General features: G+C 40.5%; 1 non-coding gene across 1 annotated transcript; it reads right to left on the bottom strand.

Moving 5' to 3' along the window:
• Positions 1 to 3,010: 3,010 nt before the first annotated feature.
• On the bottom strand, positions 3,011 to 3,094 carry Trnap-ugg (transfer RNA proline (anticodon UGG)). Its single transcript has one exon. It is a non-coding gene; the product is annotated as a tRNA-Pro (tRNA).
• Between the last annotated feature and the right edge of the window lie 2,810 nt (positions 3,095 to 5,904).

The raw sequence follows: 5,904 nt of genomic DNA, 5'->3' as shown, positions 1-5,904 counted from the left end.
ATATAAGATAAACATCAACAAAAGCACAACGAGGATAATGGAATACAATCGACTTCAGTCAGGTGATGCTGAGAGAATTAGATTGGGAAACGAGATGCTTAAAGTAGTAAATGAGTTTTGCTGTTTGGGAAGCAAAATAACGGACGAAAATAACGGATGATGGTTGAAGTAGGTAGGATATAAAATGTAGGCTGGCAATGGCAAGGAAAACGTTCCTGAAGAAGAGAAATTTGTTGACATGGAGTATAGATTTAACTGTCAGGAGGTCTTTAATGAAAGTATTTGTATGGGGTGTAGCCATGTATGGTTGTGAAACATGGACGATAAACAGTTTCGACAAGAAGAGAATAGAAGCTTCTGAAATGTGACGCTACAGAAGAATGCTGAAGATTATATGGATAGATCACATATCTAACGAGGAGGAACTGGGGAGAAGAGGAATTTGTGGCTCAATTTGAGTAGTAGAAGGGATCGGTTGGTAGGTCACGTTCTGAGGCCTTAGGGGCTCACCATTTAGTACTGGAGGGAAGCGTGGAGGATAAAAATCATAGAGGGAGACCATAGGTAAACACGCTAAGCAGATTGAGAAGGATGTAGGTCGCAGTAGTTACTAGAAGATGAACGGGCTTGCATATGATAGAGCAGCATAAAGAGCTGCATCAAACCAATCTTTGGAATGAAGATCACAACAACAACAACAAAGTTATTCTACTGTCTTTTGCCTAAAAATAAACATCATTTATAGTAAATTTAAATTGCCAATATTTAACTCAGGTTTTATTCGAAAATTGTAGACTTACAACGTGAAACAGAGGGATATTGTAGTAAAAATTAGAAAATACGGATGTATCATATAGTGCAGGAAAATGTTATTTCCAATAAAAGGCAAAATTAAGAAAAGATCCAGAAAAAGAAAACGTTACGAACATTGCTTCAGTACTTCGACGAGCTTATATAATACATATTTCTGTTATTCGTACGTAACTTTCGCACTTATGTGTAACAGCAGGAAACTTCTGCCTTTAATCATGATGAAGAAATTTCTATAGACTACAAAATAACAACACTAATTAGTGGGTTTTTTATGTATGTGAAATGTACTTAAAGCAACAGTAATTGCTTTGGTTAAATAAAAGCACAGACGTTAATCAGTCAACCATTTTTTTTTACAAAATATTTGATAATGTGAATATCCACAACTGAGGGACACATTTATAGAATAAGAATCCACTTCAGGTGCCAGTAATGTCTTAATTTATTCTACGACTGGTTTCGATACATAAAGCTTGATTTTCAGGTGCCACCAAATAATTATGGGAACATAAACGAGTGTCGGCTAGGACAGTCAGTCATGGGGACCAGACCGACGTCACAAAAATGTATAGGAGCGTAGAACCAGCAACCACACTGTCCACCTGGACAGTCCGACGCGGAAGTGAGTAGCGCGATTCCGGCCGATAAAGATCTCAAGCACCATAGACACAAAGTCTCATCAGCTCATTCTGTGACATATATTAATCTGTGCTCTTTTATTTTCAAGTTTAGTTACACACTGCCTTAGTTTCATTGCATTGCATCATGTTACGTAAGTCACATTCCACGAAAAGTGGTCTCTTGGAAGTGGAAAGAAGTTAAAGACGTAAATTTTATTTAATGTGAATGCAATAAAGTGAAAAGGCTTTACATTACTGTATTACTGCGTTAATTATAGTTACAAAGTGTTGTGTACATAGTTCCGCGTAGTCAGTGCGTAAACAACTTTCCCACTAGACCGCGCCCTGATAAGCACAACAGTGCAGGCGCAGCACTCGTCCATCTCCGTACTACGAGATGGCGCTGCCTTAGAGACGGACCAAATACTGCATCCGTCGATCCGCGTACTAATATATAACGCAACCAATGAGATTGCTGTTAACGTAGAACCTTTTCTCCTGGCGGATCACACTCGCACAGTGATACATGAATGCGCGAGGTATTATAACAAGTGTACAGACCTCCAATTAGTCAATGTGCATTTGTCTGCACCAGTCTGTACAAGTCTGCTTTTGTCTGTAGCAGTCTGTACCAGTCTGCATTTGTCTGTACCAGTCTATGGTTAAGTTTCAGTCTGCGCCTAATAAGATTACCATATTCCTGTACATAGCCATGAAGACAAATGAATAGACACTTTGTCAAGTATCAGAGATATGTGAGAATAAGATTAACGTACCAAGACCAAAGGAACTTCAGATTGTCAATTGTAAACAGCATCCAGAATCAAGTTACGTAATGTCTACGCTTTTTATTATTTTAATAAATGTGTGTGAAAATTAATCAAGTTCTGTTTAAAGTTGGTCACCGTCAATCTGCTATTCTAAGCGTGCAAGTGGCATTTCTATCGTCCGACCTAACGGCAGAAGATAAACACGCCACGATAAAACCACGAGACATATTGCTGACACTCGCCTACTTCCTTCAAGCGACAAGTCAAATAATGTGTTGGTGTATGTACCGAAGGTCTTACAGTACGTACACCACACAAAGTAACGTAAAACACGAAATTCAAGAGTTTGTGCAAAGACACCATTCGGTGGAATAGACGGAAGCTCCTAAAAGCAAGTTCTTTAATTCAGTCTTAAACTCGACCACATTATTTATAACAGGCTATCAAAATATTTCCGATCGGTTATACAGGCACCGGTATGTAAGCAAGGGATTAGTGTGATATTCGTATCTTTCATATGTAAGTGAGGAAACGTAAACTATGGTGACATTTGTTTTGCAAATTAAACTGCCCTTTCCTGCTGCTAATTATTTGATTTAATCCATACGCGTTTCGCCTTCTACTGTTTTAAGGCATCATCAGTGGGATGATTTTCTGATCTGTGTTTCCTTACATCTGGTCTGAAGGTCGCACTACCACTTTCATCAAATGGCTCTGAGCACTATGGGACTTAACTGCTGACGTCATCAGTCCCCTAGAACTTTGAACTACTTAAACCTAACTAACCAAGGACATCACACACGTCCATGCCGGAGGCAGGATTCGAACCTGCGACCGTAGCGGTCACGCAGTTCCAAACTGTAGCGCCTAGAACCGCTCGGCCACACCGGCCGGCCAGTTTTATCACTGTTCTATATTCACCTCTTCGTGTTTTTGCCCTCCACACACTGTACACAATGTTTCTCACTCTTTTTGTGGTGGACTATCGTTCTTCTATCGCTCGATACAACTATTTCATCGTAAAACGTTTCTGAAGAAGAGAAATTTGTTAACATCGAGTATTGATTTAAGTGTGAGGAAGTTATTTCTGAAAGTATTTGTATGGAGTGTAGCCATGTATGGAAGTGAAACATGGACGATAAATAGTTTGGACAAGAAGAGAATCAAAGCTTTCGAAATAGGGTGCTACAGAAGAATGCTGAAGATTAGATGGGTAGATCACATAACTAATGAGGAAGTATTGAATAGGATTGGGTAGAAGAGAAGTTTGTGGCACAACTTGACCAGAAGAAGGGATCGGTTGGTAGGACATGTTCTGAGGCATCAAGGAATCACCAATTTAGTACTGGAGGGCAGCGTGGAGGGTAAAAATCGTAGAGGGAGACCAAGAGATGAATACACTAAGCAGATTCAGAAGGATGTAGGTTGCAGTAGGTACTGGGAGATGAAGAAGCTTGCACAGGATAGAGTAGCATGGAGAGCTGCATCAAACCAGTCTCAGGACTGAAGACCACAACAACAACAACAACTTCCTTTCACAGTGTACGACGAAATAGTTGTATCGAGCGATAGAAGAACGACAGTCCACCACAAAAAAGAGTGAGAAACATGGTGTACAGTGTGTGGAGGGCGAAAACACGAAGAGGTGAATGTAGAACAGTGTTAAAAGTGGTTCTGCGACCTCCAGACCAGATGTGAGGAAACGCAGATCAGAAAATCATCCTCCTTATGATGATTTAAGACAGTAGAAGGCGAAACGCGTATGGGTTAAATAAAATAATTAGCAGCAGGAAAAGGCAGTTTGATTTGCAATACAAGTATTTATATGCTTGCTGCGGAGGATGGCCACGCAAACAAACTTGTTATGGTGACATTATTACCAAATGCGTCCAAACAGGACCAACATGCTGTTATTTTCTTATTGGCTGCCGAAGGACAACGGTAGATATCCTTCGGAGAATGAACAGTGTGTATGGGTAGCTTGTCTGTTGATAACCTCCATTGTGTAATGGTGCACCAAGTCCGGGCCAGCCTCTACCAACTCAAGCGGAAGACACTCGAACACCCTCCCTATAGTCCTGACCTCTACCCATCCGATTACTACGACCTCGGTCCCTTATAAAAGGTCTTGAAGTGTCGGCGATTATTGTTGGACGAGGATGTACAGCAGGCAGTGACGGACTCCTTCGCGCAGCAGGACATCGTGGTTCACCAAACAGGAAACATCAACCCGGTGCTTCGGTGGGATGATCGCCTCAGTGCCTACGGCGATTTTGCCTGATTGGTTCTGTACGGCCTTCGAACGAAAACTTTTCAACCGCCCCTTCTCCATGACATTTAATGTGCTCTGAAATACTGCTAATGACAAAGGACATAGACTGTCCAGTGACTGTCAAACAGCCAGTTTTCTGAAGAGGTCTCTGCATAATATTTTAGAATAACACCAGACACGACTTTTACAATACATTCCTGCGTTCTGGAAACACTGTTCCTGTACGTTGAGTCTCCCTAGGAAAAGATTCTATAACTCGTTAAAGACTGTAAATATGAAGAACAAACTGAGTTTCTTCATTTTTAAATCAACTATAGCAGTAACCACGCTTGATACAAACATTTCTGAATGAGTGCGTTTCATGAAGTCTATGCAGTGTGTTTTCCAATCATGGTTGTGGTCTATCTGCGTGCGAAAATCTTAAAAGCTTTTACTCCTTATATTTAATTGTCTGAGAACACTATTTTTATAGCTTTTGGTGTTCTGTGAATAGACTGAACTATACATACTAAGTCTTGTCAAAATTCAATGATAATCCATCTGCCTTTAACTCTTCCCTAGTAAGGGTAGTGGTACTGTTATCAACTACTATAATTGCACTGTCTGCAAAAAAGACTAAATTTGCATCTTCTGAAACTTCAAGTGGAAGATCATTGGTGTATATCATTTGAATTTCAGCTTTACTTCTGATTTTGTGCTTTTAAGTTCCTCCAGTTGAGAGGACGATAAGGTCCCGTAGGTAGGGTAGGGGACCGGTGTACTAGGCAAGGTCCTAGTGGATGAATGATGATGATGAAAACGACACAACAACACCCAGTCATCTCGAGGCAGGAAAAATCCCTGACCCCGCCGGGAATCGAACCCGGGACCCCATGCGCGGGAAGCGAGAATGCTACTGCAAGACCACGAGCTCCAGAAGTATGAAGTTTTTTATGGACTGCAGGCAAACAGCGGAACGTAATCACCACACCAAATATGGTTAAGCTAAGTTTTTAACATGTATCCCTTTCTCATCTTCTTACTTCGAGGATCTGAAAAATTCATATGTGGCTGCCGGAATAGTTTTGGTGGTGAAATTTTCTTATCTAATTTCTGCTTCAGTTGCGTGTTTTCTCACTTTCCTGATGCAGTCTAAGGGATGTTTTAACACTGACTTCTACATTCCTCTGTGCATTAATATACGTCGAATCAGTTATTTATTTCTCAAGGACAGTTTGTACGATCATCTTCACACTGAATTAAAAGCATTTTTAATATCTGTTTACGCCAGACAGACTGGTATTCATACTTTTGGCATCATTCTATAATTTCGTCTAAGACTTGCAAGAGTTTTCAGTAGCTAGTTCCTTGTTTGTTTAGAATATAACCAGTGAACCGTCGATTCTTTAAAGACACCAACTACCAAGTGTAAAACAGCTTCAGATTGTTT

Source organism: Schistocerca gregaria, chromosome 7, assembly GCF_023897955.1.
Source record: "Schistocerca gregaria isolate iqSchGreg1 chromosome 7, iqSchGreg1.2, whole genome shotgun sequence".
Taxonomy (NCBI): domain Eukaryota; kingdom Metazoa; phylum Arthropoda; class Insecta; order Orthoptera; family Acrididae; genus Schistocerca; species Schistocerca gregaria.
The sequence above is the reverse complement of the archived record's forward strand: the minus strand, read 5'-3'. Positions and strand labels throughout refer to the sequence as shown.